Source organism: Triturus cristatus, chromosome 6 (assembly GCF_964204655.1).
Source record: "Triturus cristatus chromosome 6, aTriCri1.1, whole genome shotgun sequence".
NCBI classification, from domain to species: Eukaryota; Metazoa; Chordata; class Amphibia; order Caudata; family Salamandridae; genus Triturus; species Triturus cristatus.
In genome coordinates, this window is record NC_140589.1 from 1,108,184,619 (window position 1) to 1,108,201,860 (window position 17,242).

A 17,242-nucleotide genomic window follows, 5' to 3' on the forward strand; every position below is an offset into this window, starting at 1 on the left:
CGACATGCTTCAGAAACGAAAAAAAAGGTCCATTTTCAAATGTTGCGTCTTTGAACTACAATTCACATTTGTACGTGGATAATCACTTTTAGAGATGAAATTAGATGTTTAAAGTGATTTTCAAGCGTCCAGGGGCCTTAAACACAAGATTTGAGGAATGGGTAAAAGTGAATGAAAATGGCCAATTTACTCATTCTGAGGCCTTAAAAAGTGTTTCTCCTCCACGGGAAGTGAAAAAAATAACATTTGGAGGCATTTATTGTTCAATCAAAAATGCCTGTTTTTTGGTGAAAGAGATAACCACCCCCCCCCCCTTATGACATGCTTCAGAAACGGAAAAAATGGTCCATTTTGAAATGTTGCGTCTTTGAACGACAATTCACATTTGTACGTGGATAATCACTTTTAGAAATAACATTAGATGTTCAAAGTGATTTTCAAGCTTCCAGGGGCCCTAAACACAAGATTTGAGAAATGGGTAAAAGTGAATGAAAATGGCCAATTTACTCACTCTGAGGCCTTAAAATGTGTTTCTCCTCCATGGGAAGTGAATTAAATACCATTTGGAGGCCTTTATTGTTCAACCAAAAACGCAGTTTTTTGGTGAAAGAGATAACCACCCCCCTTACGACATGCTTCAGAAACTAAAAAAATGGTCCATTTTCAATTGTTGCCTCTTTGAACTACAATTCACATTTGTACGTGGAAAATCACTTTTAAACATAAAATGAGATGTTTAAAGGGATTTTCATGCTTCCAGGGGCTAAACACAAGCTTTGAGGAATGGGTAAAAGTGAATGAAAATGGCCAATTTACTCATTCTGAGGCCTTAAAAAGTGTTTCTCCTCCACGGGATATGAATTAAATAACATTTGGAGGCCTTTATTGTTCAACCAAAAACGCCCGTTTTTTGGTGAAAGAGATAACCACCCCCCCTTACGACCTGCTTCAGAAACGAAAAAAAAGGTCCAGTTTCAAATGTTGCGTCCTTGAACTACAATTCAAATTTGTACGTGGATAATCACTTTTAGAGATAAAATTAGATGTTTAAAGTGATTTTCAAGCTTCCAGGGGACCTAAACACAAGATTTGAGGAATGGGTAAATGTGAATGAAAATGGCCAATTTATTCACTCTGAGGCCTTAAAAAGTTTTTCTCCACCCCAGAAAGTGAATTAAATAACATTTGTAAGCCTTTATTGTTCAATCAAAAACGCCCGATTTTTGATGAGAGAGATAACCACCCCCCCTTACGACATGCTTCAGAAACTAAAAAAATGGTCCATTTTAAAATGTTGCCTCTTTGAACTACAATTCACATTTATACGTGGAAAATCACTTTTACACATAAAATGAGATGTTTAAAGTGATTTTCATGCTTCCAGGGGCCTTAAGCACAAGATTTGAGGAATGGGTAAAAGTGAATGAAAATGGCCAATTTACTCATTCTGAGGCCTTAAAAAGTGTTTCTCCTCCACGGGAAGTGAAAAAACATTACATTTGGAGGCATTTATTGTTCAATCAAAAACGCCTGTTTTTTGGTGAAAGAGATAACCACCCCCCCTTACGACATGCTTCATAGACGAAAAAAATGGTCCATTTTCAAATGTTGCGTCTTTGAACGACAATTCACATTTGTACGTGGATAATCACTTTTAGAGATAACATTAGATGTTTAAAGTGATTTTCAAGCTTCCAGGGGCCCTAAACACAAGATTTGAGAAATGGGTAAAAGTGAATGAAAATGGCCAATTTACTCACTCTGAGGCCTTAAAAAGTGTTTCTCCTCCACGGGAAGTGAATTACATAACATTTGGAGGCCTTTATTGTTCAACCAAAAACGCCTGTTTTTTGGTGAAAGAGATAACCACCCCCCCTTACGACCTGCTTCAGAAACGAAAAAAAAGGTCCATTTTCAAATGTTGCGTCCTTGAACTACAATTCACATTTGTACGTTGATAATCACTTTTAGAGATAAAATTGGATGTTTAAAGTGATTTTCAAGCTTCCAGGGGCCCTAAACACAAGATTTGAGGAATGGGTAAATGTGAATGAAAATGGCCAATTTATTCACTCTGAAGCCTTAAAAAGTTTTTCTCCACCCCAGAAAGTGAATTAAATAACATTTGTAGGCCTTTATTGTTCAATCAAAAACGCCCGATTTTTGATGAAAGAGATAACCATCCCCCCTTACGACACGCTTCAGAAACTAAAAAAATGGTCCATTTTCAAATGTTGCCTCTTTGAACTACAATTCACATTTGTACGTGGAAAATCACTTTTAAACATAAAATGAGATGTTTGAAGTGATTTTCAAGCTTCCAGGGGCCCTAAACACAAGATTTGAGAAATGGGTAAAAGTTAATGAAAATGGCCAATTTACTCACTCTGAGGCCTTAAAAAGTGTTTCTCCTCCACGGGAAGTGAATTACATAACATTTGGAGGCCTTTATTGTTCAACCAAAAACGCCTGTTTTTTGGTGAAAGAGATAACCACCCCCCCTTACGACATGCTTCAGAAACTAAAAAAAATTGTCCATTTTCAAATGTTGCCTCTTTGAACTACAATTCACATTTGTACGTGGAAAATCACTTTTAAACATAAAATGAGATGTTTAAAGGGATTTTCATGCTTCCAGGGGCCTTAAACACAAGATTTGAGGAATGGGTAAAAGTGAATGAAAATGGCCAATTTACTCATTCTGAGGCCTTAAAAAGTGTTTCTCCTCCACGGGATATGAATTAAATAACATTTGGAGGCCTTTATTGTTCAACCAAAAACGCCCGTTTTTTGGTGAAAGAGGTAACCACCCCCCCCTACGACATGCTTCAGAAACGAAAAAAAAGGTCCATTTTCAAATGTTGCGTCTTTGAACTACAATTCACATTTGTACGTGGATAATCACTTTTAGAGATGAAATTAGATGTTTAAAGTGATTTTCAAGCTTCCAGGGGCCCTAAACACAAGATTTGAGGAATGGGTAAATGTGAATGAAAATGGCCAATTTATTCACTCTGAGGCCTTAAAAAGTTTTTCTCCACCCCAGAAAGTGAATTAAATAACATTTGTAGGCCTTTATTGTTCAATCAAAAACGCCCGATTTTTGATGAGAGAGATAACCACTCCCCCTTACGACATGCTTCAGAAACTAAAAAAATGGTCCATTTTCAAATGTTGCGTCTTTGAACTACAATTCACATTTGTACATGGATAATCACTTTTAGAGATAAAATTAGATGTTTAAGGTGATTTTCAAGCTTCCAGGGGCCCTAAACACAAGATTTGAGGAATGGGTAAATGTGAATGAAAATGGCCAATTTACTCATTCTGAGGCCTTAAAAAGTGTTTCTCCTCCACGGGATATGAATTAAATAACATTTGGAGGCCTTTATTGTTCAACCAAAAACGCCCGTTTTTTGGTGAAAGAGATAACCCCCCCCCCTTACGACATGCTTTAGAAACGAAAAAAAGGTCCATTTTCAAATGTTGCGTCTTTGAACTACATTTCACATTTGTACGTGGATAATCACTTTTAGAGATAACATTAGATGTTTAAAGTGATTTTCAAGCTTCCAGGGGCCCTAAACACAAGATTTGAGAAATGGGTAAAAGTGAATGAAAATGGCCAATTTACTCACTCTGAGGCCTTAAAAAGTGTTTCTCCTCCACGGGAAGTGAATTACATAACATTTGGAGGCCTTTATTGTTCAACCAAAAACGCCTGTTTTTTGGTGAAAGAGATAACCACCCCCCCTTACGACCTGCTTCAGAAACGAAAAAAAAGGTCCATTTTCAAATGTTGCGTCCTTGAACTACAATTCACATTTGTACGTGGATAATCACTTTTAGAGATAAAATTAGATGTTTAAAGTGATTTTCAAGCTTCCAGGGGCCCTAAACACAAGATTTGAGGAATGGGTAAATGTGAATGAAAATGGGCAATTTATTCACTCTGAGGCCTTAAAAAGTTTTTCTCCACCCCAGAAAGTGAATTAAATAACATTTGTCGGCCTTTATTGTTCAATCAAAAACGCCCGATTTTTGATGAAAGAGATAACCACCCCCCCTTACGACATGCTTCAAAAACTAAAAAAATGGTCCATTTTCAAATGTTGCCTCTTTGAACTACAATTCACATTTGTACGTGGAAAATCACTTTTAAACATAAAATGAGATGTTTAAAGTGATTTTCATGCTTCCAGGGGCCTTAAACACAAGATTTGAGGAATGGGTAAAAGTGAATGAAAATGGCCAATTTACTCATTCTGAGGCCTTAAAAAGTGTTTCTCCTCCACGGGAAGTGAATTAAATAACATTCGGAGGCCTTTATTGTTCAACCAAAAACGCCCGTTTTTTGGTGAAAGAGATAACCACCCCCCCTTACGACATGCTTCAGAAACGAAAAAAAAGGTCCATTTTCAAATGTTGCGTCTTTGAACTACAATTCACATTTGTACGTGGATAATCACTTTTAGAGATACAATTAGATGTTTAAAGTGATTTTCAAGCTTCCAGTTGCCCTAAACACAAGATTTGAGGAATGGGTAAATGTGAATGAAAATGGCCAATTTATTCACTCTGAGGCCTTAAAAAGTTTTTCTCCACCCCAGAAAGTGAATTAAATAACATTTGTAGGCCTTTATTGTTCAATGAAAAACGCCCGATTTTTGATGAGAGAGATAACCACCCCCCCTTACGACATGCTTCAGAAACTAAAAAAATGGTCCATTTTCAAATGTTGCCTCTTTGAACTACAATTCACATTTATACGTGGAAAATCACTTTTACACATAAAATGAGATGTTTAAAGTGATTTTCATGCTTCCAGGGGCCTTAAACACAAGATTTGAGGAATGGGTAAAAGTGAATGAAAATGGCCAATTTACTCATTCTGAGGCCTTAAAAAGTGTTTCTCCTCCACGGGAAGTGAAAAAAATAACATTTGGAGGCATTTATTGTTCAATCAAAAATGCCTGTTTTTTGGTGAAAGAGATAACCACCCCCCCCCCCTTATGACATGCTTCAGAAACGGAAAAAATGGTCCATTTTCAAATGTTGCGTCTTTGAACGACAATTCACATTTGTACGTGGATAATCACTTTTAGAGATAACATTAGATGTTCAAAGTGATTTTCAAGCTTCCAGGGGCCCTAAACACAAGATTTGAGAAATGGGTAAAAGTGAATGAAAATGGCCAATTTACTCACTCTGAGGCCTTAAAATGTGTTTCTCCTCCATGGGAAGTGAATTAAATACCATTTGGAGGCCTTTATTGTTCAACCAAAAACGCAGTTTTTTGGTGAAAGAGATAACCACCCCCCTTACGACATGCTTCAGAAACTAAAAAAATGGTCCATTTTCAATTGTTGCCTCTTTGAACTACAATTCACATTTGTACGTGGAAAATCACTTTTAAACATAAAATGAGATGTTTAAAGGGATTTTCATGCTTCCAGGGGCTAAACACAAGCTTTGAGGAATGCGTAAAAGTGAATGAAAATGGCCAATTTACTCATTCTGAGGCCTTAAAAAGTGTTTCTCCTCCACGGGATATGAATTAAATAACATTTGGAGGCCTTTATTGTTCAACCAAAAACGCCCGTTTTTTGGTGAAAGAGATAACCACCCCCCCTTACGACATGCTTCAGAAACGAAAAAAAAGGTCCATTTTCAAATGTTGCGTCTTTGAACTACATTTCACATTTGTACGTGGATAATCACTTTTAGAGATAACATTAGATGTTTAAAGTGATTTTCAAGCTTCCAGGGGCCCTAAACGCAAGATTTGAGAAATGGGTAAAAGTGAATGAAAATGGCCAATTTACTCACTCTGAGGCCTTAAAAAGTGTTTCTCCTCCACGGGAAGTGAATTACATAACATTTGGAGGCCTTTATTGTTCAACCAAAAACGCCTGTTTTTTGGTGAAAGAGATAACCACCCCCCCTTACGACCTGCTTCAGAAACGAAAAAAAAGGTCCATTTTCAAATGTTGCGTCCTTGAACTACAATTCACATTTGTACGTGGATAATCACTTTTAGAGATAAAATTAGATGTTTAAAGTGATTTTCAAGCTTCCAGGGGACCTAAACACAAGATTTGAGGAATGGGTAAATGTGAATGAAAATGGCCAATTTATTCACTCTGAGGCCTTAAAAAGTTTTTCTCCACCCCAGAAAGTGAATTAAATAACATTTGTAAGCCTTTATTGTTCAATCAAAAACGCCCGATTTTTGATGAGAGAGATAACCACCCCCCCTTACGACATGCTTCAGAAACTAAAAAAATGGTCCATTTTCAAATGTTGCCTCTTTGAACTACAATTCACATTTATACGTGGAAAATCACTTTTACACATAAAATGAGATGTTTAAAGTGATTTTCATGCTTCCAGGGGCCTTAAGCACAAGATTTGAGGAATGGGTAAAAGTGAATGAAAATGGCCAATTTACTCATTCTGAGGCCTTAAAAAGTGTTTCTCCTCCACGGGAAGTGAAAAAAATAACATTTGGAGGCATTTATTGTTCAATCAAAAACGCCTGTTTTTTGGTGAAAGAGATAACCACCCCCCCTTACGACATGCTTCAGAGACGAAAAAAATGGTCCATTTTCAAATGTTGCGTCTTTGAACGACAATTCACATTTGTACGTGGATAATCACTTTTAGAGATAACATTAGATGTTTAAAGTGATTTTCAAGCTTCCAGGGGCCCTAAACACAAGATTTGAGAAATGGGTAAAAGTGAATGAAAATGGCCAATTTACTCACTCTGAGGCCTTAAAAAGTGTTTCTCCTCCACGGGAAGTGAATTACATAACATTTGGAGGCCTTTATTGTTCAACCAAAAACGCCTGTTTTTTGGTGAAAGAGATAACCACCCCCCCTTACGACCTGCTTCAGAAACGAAAAAAAAGGTCCATTTTCAAATGTTGCGTCCTTGAACTACAATTCACATTTGTACATGGATAATCACTTTTAGAGATAAAACTAGATGTTTAAAGTGATTTTCAAGCTTCCAGGGGCCCTAAACACAAGATTTGAGAAATGGGTAAAAGTGAATGAAAATGGCCAATTTACTCACTCTGAGGCCTTAAAAAGTGTTTCTCCTCCACAGGAAGTGAATTACATAACATTTGGAGGCCTTTATTGTTCAACCAAAAACGCCTGTTTTTTGGTGAAAGAGATAACCACCCCCCCTTACGACATGCTTCAGAAACGAAAAAAAAGGTCCATTTTCAAATGTTGCCTCTTTGAACTACAATTCACATTTGTACGTGGAAAATCACTTTTAGAGATAAAATTAGATGTTTAAAGTGATTTTCAAGCTTCCAGGGGCCCTAAACACAAGATTTGAGGAATGGGTAAATGTGAATGAAAATGGCCAATTTACTCATTCTGAGGCCTTAAAAAGTGTTTCTCCTCCACGGGAAGTGAAAAAAATTAACATTTGGAGGCATTTATTGTTCAATCAAAATCGCCTGTTTTTTGGTGAAAGAGATAACCACCCCCCCTTACGACATGCTTCAGAAACTAAAAAAATGGTCCATTTTCAAATGTTGCCTCTTTGAACTACAATTCATATTTATACGTGGAAAATCACTTTTAAACATAAAATGAGATGTTTAAAGTGATTTTCATGCTTCCAGGGGCCTTAAACACAAGATTTGAGGAATGGGTAAAAGTGAATGAAAATGGCCAATTTACTCATTCTGAGGCCTTAAAAAGTGTTTCTCCTCCACGGGAAGTGAAAAAAATTAACATTTGGAGGCATTTATTGTTCAATCAAAATCGCCTGTTTTTTGGTGAAAGAGATAACTACCCTCCCTTACGACATGCTTCAGAAACGAAAAAAATTGTCCATTTTCAAATGTTGCGTCTTTGAACGACAATTCACATTTGTACGTGGATAATCACTTTTAGAGATAACATTAGATGTTTAAAGTGATTTTCAAGCTTCCAGGGGCCCTAAACACAAGATTTGAGAAATGGGTAAAAGTGAATGAAAATGGCCAATTTACTCACTCTGAGGCCTTAAAAAGTGTTTCTCCTCCACGGGAAGTGAATTACATAAAATTTGGAGGCCATTATTGTTCAACCAAAAACGCCTGTTTTTTGGTGAAAGAGATAACCACCCCCCCTTACGACCTGCTTCAGAAACGAAAAAAAAGGTCCATTTTCAAATGTTGCGTCCTTGAACTACAATTCACATTTGTACGTGGATAATCACTTTTAGAGATAAAATTAGATGTTTAAAGTGATTTTCAAGCTTCCAGGGGCCCTAAACACAAGATTTGAGGAATGGGTAAAAGTGAATGAAAATGGCCAATTTACTCATTCTGAGGCCTTAAAAAGTGTTTCTCCTCCACGGGAAGTGAATTACATAACATTTGGAGGCCTTTATTGTTCAACCAAAAACGCCTGTTTTTTGGTGAAAGAGATAACCACCCCCCCTTACGACCTGCTTCAGAAACGAAAAAAAAGGTCCATTTTCAAATGTTGCGTCCTTGAACTACAATTCACATTTGTACGTGGATAATCACTTTTAGAGATAAAATTAGATGTTTAAAGTGATTTTCAAGCTTCCAGGGGCCCTAAACACAAGATTTGAGGAATGGGTAAATGTGAATGAAAATGGGCAATTTATTCACTCTGAGGCCTTAAAAAGTTTTTCTCCACCCCAGAAAGTGAATTAAATAACATTTGTAGGCCTTTATTGTTCAATCAAAAACGCCCGATTTTTGATGAAAGAGATAACCACCCCCCCTTACGACATGCTTCAAAAACTAAAAAAATGGTCCATTTTCAAATGTTGCCTCTTTGAACTACAATTCACATTTGTACGTGGAAAATCACTTTTAAACATAAAATGAGATGTTTAAAGTGATTTTCATGCTTCCAGGGGCCTTAAACACAAGATTTGAGGAATGGGTAAAAGTGAATGAAAATGGCCAATTTACTCATTCTGAGGCCTTAAAAAGTGTTTCTCCTCCACGGGAAGTGAATTAAATAACATTCGGAGGCCTTTATTGTTCAACCAAAAACGCCCGTTTTTTGGTGAAAGAGATAACCACCCCCCCTTACGACATGCTTCAGAAACGAAAAAAAAGGTCCATTTTCAAATGTTGCGTCTTTGAACTACAATTCACATTTGTATGTGGATAATCACTTTTAGAGATACAATTAGATGTTTAAAGTGATTTTCAAGCTTCCAGTTGCCCTAAACACAAGATTTGAGGAATGGGTAAATGTGAATGAAAATGGCCAATTTATTCACTCTGAGGCCTTAAAAAGTTTTTCTCCACCCCAGAAAGTGAATTAAATAACATTTGTAGGCCTTTATTGTTCAATGAAAAACGCCCGATTTTTGATGAGAGAGATAACCACCCCCCCTTACGACATGCTTCAGAAACTAAAAAAATGGTCCTTTTTTTTAAATGTTGCCTCTTTGAACTACAATTCACATTTATACGTGGAAAATCACTTTTACACATAAAATGAGATGTTTAAAGTGATTTTCATGCTTCCAGGGGCCTTAAACACAAGATTTGAGGAATGGGTAAAAGTGAATGAAAATGGCCAATTTACTCATTCTGAGGCCTTAAAAAGTGTTTCTCCTCCACGGGAAGTGAAAAAAATAACATTTGGAGGCATTTATTGTTCAATCAAAAATGCCTGTTTTTTGGTGAAAGAGATAACCACCCCCCCCCCCCCTTATGACATGCTTCAGAAACGGAAAAAATGGTCCATTTTCAAATGTTGCGTCTTTGAACGACAATTCACATTTGTACGTGGATAATCACTTTTAGAGATAACATTAGATGTTCAAAGTGATTTTCAAGCTTCCAGGGGCCCTAAACACAAGATTTGAGAAATGGGTAAAAGTGAATGAAAATGGCCAATTTACTCACTCTGAGGCCTTAAAATGTGTTTCTCCTCCATGGGAAGTGAATTAAATACCATTTGGAGGCCTTTATTGTTCAACCAAAAACGCAGTTTTTTGGTGAAAGAGATAACCACCCCCCTTACGACATGCTTCAGAAACTAAAAAAATGGTCCATTTTCAATTGTTGCCTCTTTGAACTACAATTCACATTTGTACGTGGAAAATCACTTTTAAACATAAAATGAGATGTTTAAAGGGATTTTCATGCTTCCAGGGGCTAAACACAAGCTTTGAGGAATGGGTAAAAGTGAATGAAAATGGCCAATTTACTCATTCTGAGGCCTTAAAAAGTGTTTCTCCTCCACGGGATATGAATTAAATAACATTTGGAGGCCTTTATTGTTCAACCAAAAACGCCCGTTTTTTGGTGAAAGAGATAACCACCCCCCCTTACGACATGCTTCAGAAACGAAAAAAAAGGTCCATTTTCAAATGTTGCGTCTTTGAACTACATTTCACATTTGTACGTGGATAATCACTTTTAGAGATAACATTAGATGTTTAAAGTGATTTTCAAGCTTCCAGGGGCCCTAAACGCAAGATTTGAGAAATGGGTAAAAGTGAATGAAAATGGCCAATTTACTCACTCTGAGGCCTTAAAAAGTGTTTCTCCTCCACGGGAAGTGAATTACATAACATTTGGAGGCCTTTATTGTTCAACCAAAAACGCCTGTTTTTTGGTGAAAGAGATAACCACTCCCCCTTACGACCTGCTTCAGAAACGAAAAAAAAGGTCCATTTTCAAATGTTGCGTCCTTGAACTACAATTCACATTTGTACGTGGATAATCACTTTTAGAGATAAAATTAGATGTTTAAAGTGATTTTCAAGCTTCCAGGGGACCTAAACACAAGATTTGAGGAATGGGTAAATGTGAATGAAAATGGCCAATTTATTCACTCTGAGGCCTTAAAAAGTTTTTCTCCACCCCAGAAAGTGAATTAAATAACATTTGTAAGCCTTTATTGTTCAATCAAAAACGCCCGATTTTTGATGAGAGAGATAACCACCCCCCCTTACGACATGCTTCAGAAACTAAAAAAATGGTCCATTTTCAAATGTTGCCTCTTTGAACTACAAGTCACATTTATACGTGGAAAATCACTTTTACACATAAAATGAGATGTTTAAAGTGATTTTCATGCTTCCAGGGGCCTTAAGCACAAGATTTGAGGAATGGGTAAAAGTGAATGAAAATGGCCAATTTACTCATTCTGAGGCCTTAAAAAGTGTTTCTCCTCCACGGGAAGTGAAAAAAATAACATTTGGAGGCATTTATTGTTCAATCAAAAACGCCTGTTTTTTGGTGAAAGAGATAACCACCCCCCCTTACGACATGCTTCAGAGACGAAAAAAATGGTCCATTTTCAAATGTTGCGTCTTTGAACGACAATTCACATTTGTACGTGGATAATCACTTTTAGAGAAAACATTAGATGTTTAAAGTGATTTTCAAGCTTCCAGGGGCCCTAAACACAAGATTTGAGAAATGGGTAAAAGTGAATGAAAATGGCCAATTTACTCACTCTGAAGCCTTAAAAAGTGTTTCTCCTCCACAGGAAGTGAATTACATAACATTTGGAGGCCTTTATTGTTCAACCAAAAACGCCTGTTTTTTGGTGAAAGAGATAACCACCCCCCCTTACGACATGCTTCAGAAACGAAAAAAAAAGGTCCATTTTCAAATGTTGCCTCTTTGAACTACAATTCACATTTGTACGTGGAAAATCACTTTTAAACATAAAATGAGATGTTTAAAGTGATTTTCATGCTTCCAGGGGCCTTAAACACAAGATTTGAGGAATGGGTAAAAGTGAATGAAAATGGCCAATTTACTCATTCTGAGGCCTTAAAAAGTGTTTCTCCTCCACGGGATATGAATTAAATAACATTTGGAGGCCTTTATTGTTCAACCAAAAACGCCCGTTTTTTGGTGAAAGAGATAACCACCCCCCCTTACGACATGCTTCAGAAACGAAAAAAATGGTCCATTTTCAAATGTTGCGTCTTTGAACGACAATTCACATTTGTACGTGGATAATCACTTTTAGAGATAACATTAGATGTTTAAAGTAATTTTCAAGCTTCCAGGGGCCCTAAACACAAGATTTGAGAAATGGGTAAAAGTGAATGAAAATGGCCAATTTACTCACTCTGAGGCCTTAAAAAGTGTTTCTCCTCCACGGGAAGTGAATTACATAAAATTTGGAGGCCATTATTGTTCAACCAAAAACGCCTGTTTTTTGGTGAAAGAGATAACCACCCCCCCTTACGACCTGCTTCAGAAACGAAAAAAAAGGTCCATTTTCAAATGTTGCGTCCTTGAACTACAATTCACATTTGTACGTGGATAATCACTTTTAGAGATAAAATTAGATGTTTAAAGTGATTTTCAAGCTTCCAGGGGCCCTAAACACAAGATTTGAGGAATGGGTAAAAGTGAATGAAAATGGCCAATTTACTCACTCTGAGGCCTTAAAAAGTGTTTCTCCTCCACGGGAAGTGAATTAAATAACATTTGGAGGCCTTTATTGTTCAACCAAAAACGCCCGTTTTTTGGTGAAAGAGATAACCACCCCCCCTTACGACATGCTTCAGAGACGAAAAAAATGGTCCATTTTCAAATGTTGCGTCTTTGAACGACAATTCACATTTGTACGTGGATAATCACTTTTAGAGAAAACATTAGATGTTTAAAGTGATTTTCAAGCTTCCAGGGGCCCTAAACACAAGATTTGAGAAATGGGTAAAAGTGAATGAAAATGGCCAATTTACTCACTCTGAAGCCTTAAAAAGTGTTTCTCCTCCACAGGAAGTGAATTACATAACATTTGGAGGCCTTTATTGTTCAACCAAAAACGCCTGTTTTTTGGTGAAAGAGATAACCACCCCCCCTTACGACATGCTTCAGAAACGAAAAAAAAAGGTCCATTTTCAAATGTTGCCTCTTTGAACTACAATTCACATTTGTACGTGGAAAATCACTTTTAAACATAAAATGAGATGTTTAAAGTGATTTTCATGCTTCCAGGGGCCTTAAACACAAGATTTGAGGAATGGGTAAAAGTGAATGAAAATGGCCAATTTACTCATTCTGAGGCCTTAAAAAGTGTTTCTCCTCCACGGGATATGAATTAAATAACATTTGGAGGCCTTTATTGTTCAACCAAAAACGCCCGTTTTTTGGTGAAAGAGATAACCACCCCCCCTTACGACATGCTTCAGAAACGAAAAAAATGGTCCATTTTCAAATGTTGCGTCTTTGAACGACAATTCACATTTGTACGTGGATAATCACTTTTAGAGATAACATTAGATGTTTAAAGTAATTTTCAAGCTTCCAGGGGCCCTAAACACAAGATTTGAGAAATGGGTAAAAGTGAATGAAAATGGCCAATTTACTCACTCTGAGGCCTTAAAAAGTGTTTCTCCTCCACGGGAAGTGAATTACATAAAATTTGGAGGCCATTATTGTTCAACCAAAAACGCCTGTTTTTTGGTGAAAGAGATAACCACCCCCCCTTACGACCTGCTTCAGAAACGAAAAAAAAGGTCCATTTTCAAATGTTGCGTCCTTGAACTACAATTCACATTTGTACGTGGATAATCACTTTTAGAGATAAAATTAGATGTTTAAAGTGATTTTCAAGCTTCCAGGGGCCCTAAACACAAGATTTGAGGAATGGGTAAAAGTGAATGAAAATGGCCAATTTACTCATTCTGAGGCCTTAAAAAGTGTTTCTCCTTCACGGGAAGTGAATTAAATAACATTTGGAGGCCTTTATTGTTCAACCAAAAACGCCCGTTTTTTGGTGAAAGAGATAACCACCCCCCCTTACGACATGCTTCAGAAACGAAAAAAAAGGTCCATTTTCAAATGTTGCGTCTTTGAACTACAATTCACATTTGTACGTGGATAATCACTTTTAGAGATACAATTAGATGTTTAAAGTGATTTTCAAGCTTCCAGTTGCCCTAAACACAAGATTTGAGGAATGGGTAAATGTGAATGAAAATGGCCAATTTATTCACTCTGAGGCCTTAAAAAGTTTTTCTCCACCCCAGAAAGTGAATTAAATAACATTTGTAGGCCTTTATTGTTCAATCAAAAACGCCCGATTTTTGATGAGAGAGATAACCACCCCCCCTTACGACATGCTTCAGAAACTAAAAAAATGGTCCATTTTCAAATGTTGCCTCTTTGAACTACAATTCACATTTATATGTGGAAAATCACTTTTACACATAAAATGAGATGTTTAAAGTGATTTTCATGCTTCCAGGGGCCTTAAACACAAGATTTGAGGAATGGGTAAAAGTGAATGAAAATGGCCAATTTACTCATTCTGAGGCCTTAAAAAGTGTTTCTCCTCCAAGGGAAGTGAAAAAAATAACCTTTGGAGGCATTTATTGTTCAATCAAAAACGCCTGTTTTTTGGTGAAAGAGATAACCACCCCCCCTTACGACATGCTTCAGAAACGAAAAAAATGATCCATTTTCAAATGTTGCGTCTTTGAACGACAATTCACATTTGTACGTGGATAATCACTTTTAGAGATAACATTAGATGTTTAAAGTGATTTTCAAGCTTCCAGGGGCCCTAAACACAAGATTTGAGAAATGGGTAAAAGTGAATGAAAATGGCCAATTTACTCACTCTGAGGCCTTAAAAAGTGTTTCTCCTCCACGGGAAGTGAATTACATAATATTTGGAGGCCTTTATTGTTCAACCAAAAACGCCTGTTTTTTGGTGAAAGAGATAACCACCCCCCCTTACGACCTGCTTCAGAAACGAAAAAAAAGGTCAATTTTCAAATGTTGCGTCCTTGAACTACAATTCACATTTGTACATGGATAATCACTTTTAGATATAAAATTAGATGTTTAAAGTGATTTTCAAGCTTCCAGGGGCCCTAAACACATGATTTGAGGAATGGGTAAATGTGAATGAAAATGGGCAATTTATTTACTCTGAGGCCTTAAAAAGATTTTCTCCACCCTAGAAAGTGAATTAAATAACATTTGTAGGCCTTTATTGTTCAATCAAAAACGCCCGATTTTTGATGAAAGAGATAACCACCCCCCCTTACGACATGCTTCAAAAACTAAAAAAATGGTCCATTTTCAAATGTTGCCTCTTTGAACTACAATTCACATTTGTACGTGGAAAATCACTTTTAAACATAAAATGAGATGTTTAAAGTGATTTTCATGCTTCCAGGGGCCTTAAACACAAGATTTGAGGAATGGGTAAAAGTGAATGAAAATGGCCAATTTACTCATTCTGAGGCCTTAAAAAGTGTTTCTCCTCCACGGGAAGTGAATTAAATAACATTTGGAGGCCTTTATTGTCCAATCAAAAACGCCTGTTTTTTGGTGAAAGAGATAACCACCCCCCCTTACGACCTGCTTCAGAAACGAAAAAAAAGGTCCATTTTCAAATGTTGCGTCCTTGAACTACAATTCACATTTGTACGTTGATAATCACTTTTAGAGATAAAATTGGATGTTTAAAGTGATTTTCAAGCTTCCAGGGGCCCTAAACACAAGATTTGAGGAATGGGTAAATGTGAATGAAAATGGCCAATTTATTCACTCTGAAGCCTTAAAAAGTTTTTCTCCACCCCAGAAAGTGAATTAAATAACATTTGTAGGCCTTTATTGTTCAATCAAAAACGCCCGATTTTTGATGAAAGAGATAACCACCCCCCCTTACGACATGCTTCAAAAACTAAAAAAATGGTCCATTTTCAAATGTTGCCTCTTTGAACTACAATTCACATTTGTACGTGGAAAATCACTTTTAAACATAAAATGAGATGTTTAAAGGGATTTTCATGCTTCCAGGGGCCTTAAACACAAGATTTGAGGAATGGGTAAAAGTGAATGAAAATGGCCAATTTACTCATTCTGAGGCCTTAAAAAGTGTTTCTCCTCCACGGGATATGAATTAAATAACATTTGGAGGCCTTTATTGTTCAACCAAAAACGCAGTTTTTTGGTGAAAGAGATAACCACCCCCCCTTACGACATGCTTCAGAAACGAAAAAAAAGGTCCATTTTCAAATGTTGCGTCTTTGAACTACAATTCACATTTGTACGTGGATAATCACTTTTAGAGATGAAATTAGATGTTTAAAGTGATTTTCAAGCTTCCAGGGGCCTTAAACACAAGATTTGAGGAATGGGTAAAAGTGAATGAAAATGGCCAATTTACTCATTCTGAGGCCTTAAAAAGTGTTTCTCCTCCACGGGAAGTGAAAAAAATAACATTTGGAGGCATTTATTGTTCAATCAAAAATGCCTGTTTTTTGGTGAAAGAGATAACCACCCCCCCCCCCCTTATGACATGCTTCAGAAACGGAAAAAATGGTCCATTTTGAAATGTTGCGTCTTTGAACGACAATTCACATTTGTACGTGGATAATCACTTTTAGAAATAACATTAGATGTTCAAAGTGATTTTCAAGCTTCCAGGGGCCCTAAACACAAGATTTGAGAAATGGGTAAAAGTGAATGAAAATGGCCAATTTACTCACTCTGAGGCCTTAAAATGTGTTTCTCCTCCATGGGAAGTGAATTAAATACCATTTGGAGGCCTTTATTGTTCAACCAAAAACGCAGTTTTTTGGTGAAAGAGATAACCACCCCCCCTTACGACATGCTTCAGAAACTAAAAAAATGGTCCATTTTCAATTGTTGCCTCTTTGAACTACAATTCACATTTGTACGTGGAAAATCACTTTTAAACATAAAATGAGATGTTTAAAGGGATTTTCATGCTTCCAGGGGCTAAACACAAGCTTTGAGGAATGGGTAAAAGTGAATGAAAATGGCCAATTTACTCATTCTGAGGCCTTAAAAAGTGTTTCTCCTCCACGGGATATGAATTAAATAACATTTGGAGGCCTTTATTGTTCAACCAAAAACGCCCGTTTTTTGGTGAAAGAGATAACCACCCCCCTTACGACCTGCTTCAGAAACGAAAAAAAAGGTCCAGTTTCAAATGTTGCGTCCTTGAACTACAATTCACATTTGTACGTGGATAATCACTTTTAGAGATAAAATTAGATGTTTAAAGTGATTTTCAAGCTTCCAGGGGACCTAAACACAAGATTTGAGGAATGGGTAAATGTGAATGAAAATGGCCAATTTATTCACTCTGAGGCCTTAAAAAGTTTTTCTCCACCCCAGAAAGTGAATTAAATAACATTTGTAAGCCTTTATTGTTCAATCAAAAACGCCCGATTTTTGATGAGAGAGATAACCACCCCCCCTTACGACATGCTTCAGAAACT